Here is a 16449-nt window from a genome sequence, read left to right as displayed (position 1 = left end):
AGGTTTTGAAAATGGGATTGGAAGAAGAGTGAGTTTAACCACAGATGAAACTTCATAGTTAAGCATGCTCAAGTTGGAGTAATACTGGGATGGATGACCTCCAAGGAAGTCCTAGTGATTCACCTCTATGAGTAGCACCTAGATCCAATGAGTTCTAAGTATTCCATTTATTCCCATGAGATGTGTATTCATGTAAATTAATACTCATGAAACATGGGTCAATGAGTTTGACTCAAAAACTACATAGTTAAATCCTAATAGCAATATCAAAGTTTGACTTGTGGAAAATATCTCATACTTATCAATTAATGAGCTTAAGGGGATTTATAATGAATGGTTCATAAGGAAAAAAAACTTGGTGAAGGTTTTAAAAATAGGGCTGCAAAAAGAATGGTTTAACCATGGAGGAAACTTCATAGTTAAGCTTGATTAAGTTGGAGTAGTAACGGGATGAGTGACCTCCCAAGAAGTACTTGTATTTGTGAGAATCACCTAGATCCAATGAGTGCTAAGTGTTACATTTATTCTCATGAGATATAGATTCATATGAATCACTACTCATGAAACATGGGCCAATGATTTTGACTAAAAAATTATATAGTTAAATCTTGATAGAAATACCACAATTTGAATTGTTGTGAAAAATATCTCCTACTTACCATGTTCATCATTATGGATCACTTTTTAAAGGGCATTGAAAGTAGAAATAGTATTAGTATTCTAATTCTCTTGATTAAGGTAATCATGCATCTTGTCAATCTCACTAGAAAGCTTATGAACTTGTTCAAGAGGAGCTCTTAAAGCCTCCTCTTCATCATGGGATGAATGAGAAGAGTCATCCTCCATGGAAGGATTAGGATCATGGGAAACCATAGGGTCACTAAGGTTTCTAAGAGATGAGAAGAATATTCTATATCAAAGGAAGCCACAAGTCTATGACTTCTCCTAATAAGAATGCTACAGGTAAGGCTTAAGGTAATGAAGCTCATACACCAAGCAAGGGAAGAGAACATCACACAAAGAAAATCTAACCTTAAGGTATGAACTAAGGCATGAAATGTAATGTAATGAAAGTAAATATATATAACATCCACAAGAGATGTATTTAACAAAATGCCACAATCAAACTCTAGAATCAAAAGAGGAAATGTCATTAGTCAAGTTCAACAAAAATGTGTGGGGAAAATATGAAGCAAGGAAGTAGACCTAAGGTCTAAGTTCATCACATATCATAACACCTCAAAGGGGAATCAAGGAAAAAATTATATAGGTAAATCTTGATAACAATACCACAATTTTAATTATTGTGGAAAATATCTCCTACTTACCATGTTCATCATTATAGATCACTTTTTTAAGGGAATTCAAAGTAGAAATATTATCAATATTCTAATTCTCTTGATTAAGGTAATCATGCATCTTCTCAATCTCACTAGAAAGCTTATGAAATTGTTCAAGAGGAGCTCTTAAAGCCTCTTCTTCATCATGAGATGATTGAAAAGAGTCATCCTCCATGGAAGGATTAGGATCATGGGAAACCATAGGGTCACTAAGGTTCCTAAAGAGATGAGAAGAATATTCTAGATCAAAGGAAGCCATGAGTCTATGGCTTCTCCTAATGAGAATGCTATAGGTAAGGCTTAAGGTAATGAAGCTCATACACCAAGAAAGGCAAGAGAAACATCACACAAAGAAAATATAACCTTAAGCTTTGAACTAAGGCATGAAATGTAATGTAATGAAAGTAAATATATATAACATCCACAAGAGATGTATTTAATAATATGAAACAATCAAAATATAGAATCAAAAGAGGAAATGTCATTAGTCAAGTTCAAAAAAAATGCGTAGGGAAAATATGAAGCAAGGAAGTAGATCTAAGGTCTAAGTTCATCACATATCATAACACCTTAAGGGGGAATCAAGGAAATTGATTCTCTAAATTCCACTTCTAAGGTAATGAGATCTAAGGAGATAGACATTCAAGTGATAAAGGATCACTAATAAAACAAAAGATCTAACAGTTATAAGAAAAAAGAAAAAATGAAAGACCCTTAAAACCCTAATGTAGGAAGAGATATGAAATATAATATATTTATGAAGTAAATATGTTGAAATAAAGAGAGCACTTAAATGAACCACCTTGAAAATGAAGAGGAATATTAGATCTAATTTTTTGATATTTGTGGAACTCTAATCGACAAACAATATGAGCCCCAACCTTGAAACTACAAGACCTATAAAAATTTGAAATAATTTTGTTGTTTGACATGGTTGACTATTGTCGGTAGGATCAACTTTCAAAAGTAGGGTTGAAATGTGTCCCTTCATAGGTTTCTCTAAATAATTTTTTTTTTGAATGAATAAAGTTTAATGAGAAGGGTATCACCTTACAATTGTAGGATTTCTCAAATCAAATGTAATAAACTCACTTTACCAATTGAATGAATCAAGATGATGTGCATGTAGAAGAAGTGTGAATGTAAAAGCTTTCCCTTGATAGTAAGCTCCACTATCATCAATGAAAGAAGCTATACCTTAAAAGATCATAACATGAATATGGAAGATAGATGATGAAGCCTCAAAATTAACTCCTTGAATCTTGTTGAAATAACCTTGAATACAATATTTCTCTTCTTCAATGACTTGGAAAAGGATCTCCTTGAATGCTCTTGAAAATGACCTTAATGCTTGAACACATGAATACTTGAAGACTTGAGTGTTTGAATGCTAGTGTACATGAGATGATATTATGAATAAATGATGCAAAATTAAGGAAAATAGATGGATTGATAAAGGGCTCATAATAAAATTTCTCCTACACACTGTATAAACCTTGAAATCAGCTCAAATAAATCCCAAAATAGGGCATGAGAGGGGACCAAAAATGGGTCCCACATAGGGATGCATTATATATTTGATCGACCATTCAAGAATACACTATATCCCTCCTAACCAAGTCCCAAAATATCCAAGAATCCTCCAAGGTCCCACAATAGGTCTCAATTTTGGGAAATCAAGTGTAGTCTTTGAGAAAAGTAAAATTTAGTGTACAAAATAGATCTCGAGTGATTAGAGGAAGATACATGAGGACCCAAGTGGATATATCCTACCTTAAGATTTTTAAAATGAAATAGAAATAATAAGGAGGATTTATTGGGTCTTGACCAATCCCACATAGGAGAAATGAGAAGAAATGAGAAGGGGAGAAGCATAATTTAACTACAATTCTATCATTAAAGATCCCTAAATAGGTGCTCAATAATCATTAAATTGAAGTGCTTCTAATTTAATGGTACAAATATTAGGATTAAATAGACAAAAATAATAGGACCCCACAAGAGGCACTTCCGCTCAGCCCCATCTTAGGGGTGCTACCCCTAAACCCCCATAGAAACGGTCTAGGGGGGAATCATTCCAAATAAAGTAGGAAAATTTAACCTTCGAGTCTAGTTTAGTTCCACATCACAAAAATATCCACTTGGATCCTGATCAAAGTCCACAACATTAATCTCCCACTTGGAGATTGCTCATAACACTACTAAACCTATAGCTCCCACTAGAATGTAAAACCACCTAGGACTTTGCTATTATTTTATTTTTTTTATTGTAGAAGACCAAACAAAATAGAAGAGAAGTTCAACTTCTCCCTTGTTACTTCCTTTGTGACCATATCAATTGGATTATCATATGTATGTATCTTTTCCAACTTTAACTATTCATTGTCCAAAGTTGACTGTATAAAATGGTACTCCAACTACATGTTTTTTGTCTTAGAATGTAGAGAAGAATTATTTGTAAGATGAATGCCACTTTGGCTATCTATAAAAATAATAATTTTCCATCTAAGGGCACTCCAACTCTTCCTCGAATACTTAAATCCATATCATCTCTTTAGTTTCCTCTTTAGTGAAAAATCTATCTTATATATTTCTTCACACCATATCATATCATATATATCATTATAAGAAATATAATTTATATGGTTACCATATCATATATATGACTCCTTATTTAAATCTTCTGTGACCCACATCCTCTTCTTTCAACCTATAAATCCATTTATTCTATAAAGCTTTTTTACTTGCAGACAACTTACACAAATCTCAAGTCTGATGTTTCAATAAAGAGTCCATTTCTTCTGTCACTGCAGACTCTAATTGAATCTTTGTATCCACCCGCACAACTTCATCATAAATTTTTTATTCACTTGCACCTATTAATAAAATAGAATACAAAGAGGGAGAAAATATTTTTAGAGGTCTACTTATCTTTTTTGACCATCTAACATTCATTGGGGTTTGTGGTATTTGTTATTGTTGTTGGTGCATAGTATAAGGAACTATTGGACCATCATCTTTTGGAGTATCATCCAATACTACATAATCATTTTATTTATTCTCATGTTGCTGCAAGAGATCTTTACACAACACTTTCTCATTGAATATGACATCCCTTCTTACAATTTTATGATTTTCAAAATCCCAAAGTATATGGCCAAATTCATCAATGCCATATCCAACAAATACACCTTTCTTAGATTTATCTTTCAACTTGGTTCTATTTTTTAGAATCTATGTGCAAATGCTTCACAACTAAAGGTTCTAAGAAAATAATAACTCACCTTCTTACCAGTCCATGATTTCTCTAGATTAACACAACCCAAAGGAGTAGAGGGACCTTTATTAATAAAATATACAACAATATTGACAACCTTTGTCCACATGTTTAAGGGTAGCCCAACATGCAACCTCATTCTCCTTGTATGCTCCATTATTGTCCTATTCATGCATTCAACCACTCCATTTTCTAATGGAATCCTTGGAAAATTTTTCTGCATATAACTACCATTAGTGGAACAATAATCTTCAAATTCATTGATGCAATACTTGCCACCATTATCAGATCTGAGACATTTTGATCTTTTATCAGTCTTATTCTCAACCAAACACTTTTATTTCTTATAATTTTGAAATACATTAGATTTTTGTCTAAGGAGATAAACCATACTTTTCTAGTTGCATCATCAATGAATGTAAAATAATAATGAGAACCACCTAAGCTAGTCCCCATACATCTCTATGTAGAAGTTCTAATTTCACATTTTTCATTTCCTCCCACTCTTCACAAAATTCACTCTCTCTTGTTTTCCATAAACACAATTTTCATAGAAATGCATACTGACACATTTTAGACCTAGTAAAACCTTCTTTGAATGATGTAAATTCATTCCTTTCTAACTCATGTGCCCAAATCTATTTGCCATAGTATTGTTCCAAAATCTATAACAATTGTTTGTTCTCCCTACTCAACTGCAACAAATGTTCTTGAACATTCATTTTTCTCTTAAAAAATTGAAGTAGAAGGAACAATATGACCTATATAAAGATATAAGGTGCTAATTTCACACCTTCTACTATAAGGAACCTTTTGAAACCTTCCAATTTTTATCATTAAAAGTAACTTTACAACCCTCATCACCCAATTGCCTTGCTGAAATCAAATTCCTACTCAACCTTGGAAATCTTAATTTTCCCCTTTCCAATACTTTGACAGGGTTCATTATCTCCTAAGTAAACTATCTAAAAATACCCTTGGACAGAATCAAGAAAATAATCTCTATGGGGAGTAGCATGAAATTAAGTCCCTAAATCTAAAACACATGAATCATCAACATTTTCTTAGAAAATAAGCCAAGTATCATCTTCGGATTTGTTACTTACCACATTCACCTCCTTGTTCCCTTCTTATTTGTCTCCTCCACTATTCTTTTGAATCCATCAATCTTTCTTCATATTCACTGGTTTCCAATAGTATGTAAAACATTTTGGTCCTCTTGATTGAGACCATTTTCCCTTTGATTTCCCTCTTGATTTCTCACAATTTCCAAAATTATTTCTTCTTTCATTCATCTTGTCTCTACTTTGTGCATTCAAAACACTTCCTAATGTAGATCCACTTGATATTTTCCTATGCATTTTCTCACTTTGAATTAATACTAATCACATGATTAAATGATAGGGTATTACATCTAGAAACAAAATTACTCAGAACCATTACCAAGCCATTCCAACTTTTAGGTAAAGAACAAAAAATCAAGAGAACCCTAATTTCTTCATAAAAATTGACATTTATAGAAGATAATTATTGGTAACTATATTAAACCCATTTAAATGATCAAGGTACCAAAATATTTGGACCCATTTTTTGATGGTAGACCATTGTAATTGCAACATCCACCCATCACCCAAGTGACAAAACCTCCTATTGACTCCCATCAGACTTTTTTTGTCACAATTTATGATGGTGAAGACATCCATCATAATGGAAATGGGAGACACAATTGTAACTTGGATGAAGGGAGTCAACCATAGATATCTATCAAATTGTCTTGACACACACCTATTGTAATTGGGATGATTAACCATCTAAAGAGCTATTAAGCTATTGTCACAATTGTGACATCTCTATGAAAGTAGTGTTATACAACTAACATATATCTATTGGAATTTTTTGACTGTAATCCATTGATATCCATTGGAAATAACTGTCACTTACATTAGATTGTCATTGTAATTGCGACAAGTTTCTTAATTAATTAAAAAAAAAAAATCTTACCTATCTAGCAAGTCTCATTTAGAACTTATTGTATGAGAAGGATATCTTCCACTTTGCATGAAATTCTTTGTCTTAGATACCTATTTGATATCATTTATGGTGAAAGTGACGTGACAATTAACTAGCTTTATTAGAGACTCAATTGTAGATTTTTTAGCCTCTGATTTTCCTAGACTAACTTGTTTCCTTCAAAAAACTCAATAATCTATTGGAGAAATGCTAGATAAATGATGGATCATATCCTTTGAGGCCCTAATATAAGCACATAATCACACCATTGTACTTTTCAAATAATCATATTAGCTTGTTATGGTTATGTTGTTGAACATTGCTCGTAGCCTTGAACACTTCTCCTTCTTCAAAATTTAAGGCATTGTAGTTGCATTTCTTATCTATAAACTTTATTCTATTGGTGATTTCATCATTAAAATAAAAAATATTCTCTTGAAAGATCAATCCTTTAGGAAGCTTGTATTCAATCAACTAAATACCTTGATCTTCATAAGATTTTATGATTCCTAGTTGTAATTAATCAATAAATTTTCCAAAATACTTTTCCAGAATACTACAAAGAAAGTCAGTTGTTGATCTCTTTCAAAAGCCTACTAGTTTTGATCATTATCAGGCATGATGGTCCTTATAATGATATAAATAACAAGTTTACTCTCTAGAGAGTTAGAAATAGGATTGAAATGAGAGCTAGCAATTGATAGGCTATCCACAATAGTATTCATCTTTCTAGGAATGAATTGGATAATAAAGAATCAAATCCTTCCATAAGATCCCATACTCAATGGCTATAGAAGTGGATGTGTACATGCATAGCAAAAATCATTTTTTGTACCCAGTGAACCACCAACTCAGAGTCTCTAAGAAATTTTCAATTTTTTGATTCCCATTTACTTTGCAAGGTTCATCCCATGGACAAGTTCTTCATATTCTACTTCATTATTTGAAAAGGTAAATTGGAAGTGAAAGAACTCAAACTTCTTTTGCCACTAGGAGAAATTAGGTAAATAACCACAATAGAACCTTTCTTATATTTTCCACCATCAAAGTGTAAAGTCCAGGGAGTAGAGATTTTTCTCTTCATGTCCTTAGATTCAACTACATCATCTTTGGTCCCCTATGAATTAGATTGATCTTCTTTATATATTAGATAGGTTTCAAGACTAGTGAGATGGTAGTTTGAGAATTTATTAGCCTTAATATAGTCATTTAAAAGTACCTCCTTTGCTTCTTCATGCAGAGGTATCCTCATCTTAAAGAAGCTCCTCAAAATGTGCTTCTTTGGACTCAAAATTACTCAAAGCTTCAAACACCACACAATCAACATGTAAAGGTTTAGAGGAACTTTACATTTTTTCTTCATGCTTGTTCTTTAGGATAAGGTGTGACCAATCTAAAGAGAGATACATGTGTATCCTAGTAGTAAAATCATTAGAAAGATGGATCCCAAAGGTAGAGATAATTTCTATCAAAACCACTTCTTGAAAAATTGTGACGCTTGTACAAACATGTACGGTGAGAAAAAGCATTTTGATAATAATAACATATGAATTAAGTTTTTAGATTAAGGTAAAAATAGGTTTTGAGTGGACTCGAAACCCCTTTACATCATAGACACAAAAGCTATTGAAAGAAGGCCCAAACATCCCAAAGTGATCCAAAAAAAGGTTATACAGGGACCAAATACTCCAAGTAAGATCTAAAAACCAAAATAAAGCTACAATAGAAAAATATTATATGTCTAGCAGAACCAACAAAAAAACTAGAAAAGAAACCAATAGGAACTCTTAATTGACCAACCAACAAGGGGACTAAGAATTCTCTTTCACTCCCTTTTTGTGGGAGCATTAATTAATATCAAATTGAGGAAGGGCCTTTTTAGATCCTTTCTTAGTAACATGCATCCAACTCTCCTCCACCATTATAGCCCTAGACTATCAAATTTGAGAATACAAAATAGAGAGAAACTCATCCATCTTTCAAGGACTAATTGTCATCACTTTTTTTAATCAGACTGAAGCTAATACCAATAGTTTGATTGCCAATTCCAATAATAGCAAAAGTACAAGCACCAGAGCCAAAAGTGCCAATATCAGAACCAAAAGAAGAAACATTATCAATTCCAACAGATATAAAATGACCAAATTGAATAACTGTAGCACAAGACATCTTACCTTGTCCAAAATTAGTGGTCTCAACACCAAAACCACTAGATTGACCTCGACTAGAGTCTGCACCAAGAAAACTAGATTTAACATCTTGACTAGAAACAATAGTCTCATCCTGCTTCTAAAAGGATCCAAGACAACCATCAGAAAAAGGACCAAACCCATAGGAAACTTGAGCATCCATCTTAGAATCAGAAGCATTCACCATCTAAGACGGATGAGAAGGAATAACTTCCAATATAAAGGATGGAGCCCTCAAATCTACAGATGCACAAATCTCATCCACTGGAGCAAATATTTTGACTATTGAATGCTGTTGCTCCTATTCACCTTTCCACCAAGGTGAGGGTCATTTATTTCTAGATTTTCCAATCTCACACTTAGCAACCATATGTCCAGTATTGAAACATTCTTTACACCTAAAAGCGAGACCCTCATAATCTAGTGACTTAGTCCATGAACCCTTTGAATAACTTAAAATAATCTCAGCTGGGTGACCCTTTGAAACATTAATATCCACTAGAATCCTACGATAAGTAGAATGGAAATGCTCAAAATATTGGGATTCAACCATATAGAAATCCCCTAAAGCCTTGCCAATTTCCATAAAAATGGAATTCACCAAAAAATGAAGAAGAAGATTAGGAAGCCTAACCCAAGTTGGGATTTTGAGGAAAAACTTAATTTGAGGGTTAAAATATAGATGTCATGGTTTAACCATTAAAGGAAAGTGGTTCTCCCAAGAAAAGATCTGATCATAGAGAATGACTTTCCTATCCTTAGAATTAACAAAAGAAACAATGAAGAAATATTTGACCAAAGGCAAGATCTCAATAGTAGCCATAATAAATGAATCCCAATGCTTCAAAATCCATGCATGGAGCTCCGAGAGAGTGGGCCAAAAACCCTTAAAATGACAAATAATAGAATCCTTGGAGAGATCCCTAATATGTTCCTCAATTTATACAAGAGACTCATCCCCCAGATTAAGCGATATTTGCTTGTAGGTGGGGATTGGAAGAGAAACAAAAGGTTTTGTGGCCTTTTCCAAATCCCTTCCCTTACACAAGGATTGGGCATATGAAAACCCTTTCTTAACATCTGCTGCACTAGAAGCCACCACATCATTACCTTGCAAGTTCTAAAAGCCACAAAACCAAAACCAACACACAACACACCATTACCAAAAACCTTGGCACCAACACCAATGCCCTTCCTAGATTTAGAAGCCAACACACTAGTCTTGATCACACCACCAGTACCAACAAACTCCACACCAATGCCTAAAATCCTAGCACTAGCACAAGTACCCTTTCTAGATTTTGAACTAGAATCAATAATTGCCACACTAGAACTAGTGTTAAAAGCCACCTCACTTTTACCAAAAACCTTGGCACAAGTACTAACACCCTTGCTAGATACAAAAACCACAATACTAAAGTCAACAACCAATGCACCATTTCTAGAAACCCTAGCACCAACACCAACGCCCTTGCCAAATTCAAAAACCATCACTCTAGTTTTGATCACACCACTAGAACTAGTTACCACTACACCATTGCTAGAAACCCTAGCACCATTTTTACTACTTTTAGAACTAGCATCCTTGATAGATTTAGAAACCATCACACTAGTCTTGATTACACCACCAGAACTAGCAACCATCACACCATTGCTAGAAGCCCTAGCACCATTTTTATTGCTTCTACAACCAGTGCCCTCGCTAGACTCAGAAGCCATTACACCACTAGAACTAGTTACCATCACACCATTGCCAAAAGCCCTAGAACCATTTTTACTACTTCCACAACTAGTACCCTTTCTAGATTCAAAAGCAATCACACCACCAGGACCATTTACTAATGCACCATTGCTAGAAACCCTAGCACCATTATTACTTCTACAATTAGCTCCGTTGCTAGATTCAGAAGATATCACAACACTAGAACTAGTTACCACCGCACCATTTCCAAAAACCCTAGCACCAACATATGGATTAAGTTATAAACCATCACAAGAAAGAATTTTGATAATCATTTGTGAAAAATAATTTTGATAATGCACTCTAAAAATTTCCCTATAATTTATGTAAGTTGATGAAGATAACTCCATAATAACTTCCAAAATTCATATGAAATTGGATTGAACCATCCATTTTTTATTCAATTGTAAAATATGTTTCCTAGTCTTTTTCACAATGAAGAAAAATCTTGTACACTCAATTTTAGAAACATTCTTTTACAAAATCACATACTTTGGAGATTGAATGACTTCACTTCTAATCAATTTTTAAAAAAGAAACACTCTACCATAATAAGAGAAACCAACCAATTGGAGAAATGATAATCTAATTTAGAAGTTGAGCATTACACATTGTGGAAAGATGACCCTCCTTCTAGCAACCCATTAAACTAACTTTTGAGTACGAATTTCATTTCTATGTATATATGTACAAGACAAATCTTGTTGTTTGCATCATTTGAGTAATCTATAATAGATCAAGTACTTTAAAACCAACAAATGGATGTTAATCCTCTCGTCTAACTTGTTTTTGGTCATCTAATAACTAATTACAATACACATATGACATTGAATTCATGCATACCATTTGAGACCTTGTTATGGTACTTTTTTTTTAATCATTACTAGTTAATGTCTTTGTGTTGTGAACAAATGGATCTTTCCAATGAATTTAGAGAGGTGACGATTGAAGCTTAGACGATGGAGAAAATGTGACTTTATTTTTCAAGGTATGAAAAAATGTTCCCTCATGCATGATTGTGTGCCAAAATAGAAAGAAATTTTTTCCCAAACCCATAAAAGTGCAAAATAATTCAATGACACATGCTTTAAACAAGTTAAATTTGGAATGTTGTTTCCCAATGCTATGTAAGATCACCTACCTAATTTGTCCTTAATTTTTTAGTTGGGATTAAAAGGCATTCTATCAAGAAATTAGTGCACAATGTCAAGTCTAAAATTTGGAAAGCTTGAATTACAAATGCAAATACCTTGCAAACATCTAAATCCTGAAAGATTGTAATCTTCATTCCTTATTCAGATGCATCACCATTTCCTATATTTCTTACTTGTATTTGCAATAAACAATATCACATGCATCTCATCTTTAATTTCTCCATGTAAAGAAAATGTGATAGACTCTCTTTTGATTAGACTTAAGCATGAATTCTTGGTTCAATTGATTGATTTTATTCTTAGAGATGAAATGTTCTTTGGTGTAGTTAAAAAATGAATATATGACTGATCTCATATGATTAGAATCTCATTTAATCACCAAGTTCTTGACATTTCTTCTTTGTTACTTAGTTTTTGTACCAAGCCTGTGATGTCTAATGGTTTGTCAAGCAATCTACCTCACTAATTTCCTATTTTTCAATCCCTCATTGATCATTTTCCTAATTTGAATGACACTCTTATATACAAATTTCTTACGTTCATATTTTCTATTTTAATGAATTTATAAAATATAATTTATACAAGAAAAAGTAAATTTCTACTATTTATAGATAATTTCTGAATATTTTTGAATTTAATTGTGTAGTTTCTTTTGTATCAATGTTTGGACCACATTTAGTAATTCATCATCAGGTTGAATGATAGAGAATACATGAAGTAAATGAATCATAAAAATATATATACAAAAATAACTTTATAGTCAAATTCAACAACATTCAAAAATTATAATTTCTATATTTAAAAAATAGATGAGGAGAATCACATTCAAAAAGTTCCAACAAAGCAATTGTCTAAAGCAAAATAGAACTATTTGTATTAGATATATCAGTAATTAGCCTAATGAAGTTCCTTGTTCTGGTTGTAGGTGCTTGCATTGCCAAACATAATATATATGATATGTTTATTTTCTTGAGCTTTCCAACAAGATCCTTCTCTGGACTCAGAATTGACTTAGACCCCAAAAACAACAATTGGACAAAATTGTTCTCTATACCTATGTGATCTAGTGAATAGTCTTTTCATTTTTCATTTTACTACTGGTTTTTAGTTACACTTGTTTTGCATAAATTTAGAGAAGATTTCCAGGCAAAGGTAAATATTAAAAATATTTGTACATAGACTAGCCAACTTATTTATATTTATATGCTTACACTTAAGCATTTGAGGTCATTTTGCGACCAAAAATTGCGACCAAGTTTTTTAAATGGGCAAATTTTTGTTTTTTTTTAATAACTAGCCCGTGTTGGTTGCAATTGCGACCAATTAGTTTTGTCGAAATTGTGACACACAGGGAATAATAAAACAAAAAAAAAGGGCAAAACATTTCATTTGGCTTTTGTGCGAGGTTCATTTGGCTTTGGCACGAGCAAGGGCCTCCATCAACATTGGCTCTGCTACAGATCATTGGCTCTACTACAGATCATTGGCTCTGCTACAGATCATTGGCTCTACTACAGATCATTTTCATCTAGCTTTGGCGCGAGGGTCTCCATCAACATTGGTGCGAGGGTCATCAACATTGGTGCGAGGGTCTCCATCAACATTGGTGTGAGGGTCTCCATCAACATTGGTGCGAGGGCACGTCTGATCTGGTGTGTTTGATTGTAGAAATTTTGAGGGCACATCTAAAATTTTGAGGAGTTCCATGTGATTCCATTAGTATCCTGCCTACGGCAGGAACTAATATGTTTGCATTTCAAAGAAACAGCTTTTATCTCTGAATTTATGACATTTTACTTGAATTAGATGGTTGCATAGGCATTTATAAGAAGCCAAACAACATTACATAAATCTTTGAAGAGATTGCTTCTCATAGTATTGGGGAACAAATGAGTTGGGTGGCAGGCCACAACACTCATAGTTGAATGCCATTTACACCGCACATCTTTTTCCAAATCTTTTATTCAACAAGACCACATCACACACCATAATAAAAATGGACCTTCCTGAAACTTATTCAATATCTCAATTATATAGCCCATGCAAGACATCGTTTAACATCACAGTCAAAATGGTCATCATGTGATCAATCTTTCAACTTATTACCGTATACTACGGGTATGTCTATTGAGGGAATGATTGGAAAATTGCACAGAAAAATGTAAAAAATTTTATAAAACATGGGTGAATACATAAATCTTAAAATGGTGAAACTTAGGGTAGAGATTTAAGGGAGTCAAAGAGATGTTTAGTGACATGATTAGCTTCTGGCATAGATCAGATTACATAATTAGGGATAAGGATTGTAGTCTGTAACTCTTTTTTGGGGCATCCTTTTTATGATATGCAGTGTATCATCTCATTAGATTCTTCACTCATACTATGCGACTTTCCATGAACTACCTATTTGGATTATGTTCATGATCTCAACTATTAGGGGAAACTTTGCACACTCTATCTTCTCTCGGCTGTGTAGGGTTCTAGAATTTTGAACACTTTTGATCTCCTTACGGCTTGAAGAGCCTTATCTTTATCAGGTCTTCTTCCTTTGAAATGGATGTCGTCTGAATTGACATTGATTTTCTTATCAAATGCAATTGGCTACTTTGCATAATTCACACTAATAGAAACAACAACACCAACTACTTGTTACTCTGCAAGGAAAAAGTGAGCATCTTCTGCACCCCTTTCACAACTTTCATGCAATCTTTTGTGTCTGTTACAAAGTGCACTCCACATTTAATGATTCATCTTGATAGAAGTCCTCTCCTTGGAAAATAACAAGCTTTTTCATTCTTGAATAGGGCTTGACTACTATTCTATTTATCCCAGGAATGCCATGTAAAACTCTCTACCATATACTGACATATTCAGGCTATATTGTGTTTTTTAATGGACATTTTTAATGGTTTTCTACCAAGTCACTACTTTAAGAATATGCTATCTTTCATCAAGATTACTTTCTAGGACAGTTACTAAACTTTTTATGTCAATACTTTAGTTAGAAATATGCTTTCTTGTTCAGCAACACAAAATCTGCCTTGTCTTCATAATTTTGTAAAGTTCTATGATGCTCATCTTGCAAAATCAACCTTGAAATTTTTAAAAATTCATTGAAACATAGTGCATATTCCTTGTTTCTTGTATCATATTTCATTATTCCACAAAGTTTTTTCTCATGATCAAATCATACAATTACATAGCCTAACAGTTCCTTAAATCAAATTAGCATACATATAGAAAAAATGCACGGAGATGGCAGGTTGTGAAAGCAATCATATAGGGTTGCAACGTGGGCGGCCTGTATTAATCCTTGAAACCTGCCATCTAATTCTTGTCATTTTATCTAGAGAAATCTTTAATTCCACCACCTATTCAGAATTTGAAACTGCATGCCAATCAGGACAAAACAAAATTCTTAATAGAAAGTAAGGTCACTATGGTAACATTTTTCAATGCCAATTTTATAAATTCAATTGTGTTTATTTTTAATTTTAAGACTTTAGACTACTCATTTGTTTTTCAATTTAAGACTTCCAAACACTTCAGTCATTCAAGTTCCTCAGTATAGCCACCCAACATAGACACAAATCTATAAGTACAATGGACCAGTGAAAATTTGAACCTTGATGACAGCCTCACCTATCTATTTTGACCCAGCTCTAAATAGATCACCACAATGTCAATTAATATTTACTTTAATATATTTTTATTATAGTAATATATTATAAGAAAAAATTAAATCTTTACAAAAAAAAATTAATACCAAAATATTTCTTATGAAAAAGATATAGGCTAGTGTAAATGTAAAAAAAATTAACTAAATTTTTCAGATGTTAAAACTAGCACATATATGAATTAAAAAGATTTATTTATATAATCTATTAATATTTTCTTTAAAATTTATCTCGACTCCAAGGAAAAAGCTAAGGAGTGAGCAAACATAAATTTGAGTGGTAAATGGATCCACCTAGGATTCTATTGGAAGCCAAAGTGGATGCCCGTATTGCTGTTCTTTTTACTAAAATAGATTCAAAATTCATAAGCTTGTATTAGATAAAAGGGAAAACTTTATACAAATTGTCAAAAACTTGTGACTGTCAAATACAAGGTCTTTGATCATTTCTGCCATAAACATTTAATAGAAAAATCTCTTGTCCATAACTTTTGGCTTCCTTACACTTACAGACACCTCAATTCTGATTTATATATTTGAATTAAGAATCATGAAAATTAATTATAGTTCATAATTTTTTTCTACTTTCTGAGATCTATATAATTCTGATGATGGGTGTGCTTTCAAAAATTGATAAAAGCAATTTGAGACAATCAAATTAAATTGTAAATTTTTCATCTTGGAAATCTTAGATTTGAATCTATTGAAACTTAATACATAATAGCAAAAACATTTATAACAAAATCTACCTGAGCTTTGAAGACAAGTGGTTCATAGTAAACTGACAAATCTCAAAATTGAGTATAGAAAGACTTTCAGGCCACTCTCCAGATAGAATCTCTTCCACAATCTCAATCCTCTCCTCTCTTTCCACTTCTACACTTTTACTTGAACTCACATTGAATGCATACCTCACCTAACCTCTTGATTGCCTTCTCTTCCTTTCACACTGAGATACTTGTGTTGGTAATAATGGCAGCACAACAAATGCTACACACTTCAATTTCACTGCATGTACCAAAGACATTGGTTGTTCCTCTCTACTTTATTATACTCAATTCA

Source organism: Cupressus sempervirens, chromosome 3 (assembly GCF_028749045.1).
Source record: "Cupressus sempervirens isolate cs-2001-9-10 chromosome 3, ASM2874904v1, whole genome shotgun sequence".
NCBI classification, from domain to species: domain Eukaryota; kingdom Viridiplantae; phylum Streptophyta; class Pinopsida; order Cupressales; family Cupressaceae; genus Cupressus; species Cupressus sempervirens.
Note: the sequence above shows the minus strand (reverse complement) of the source record.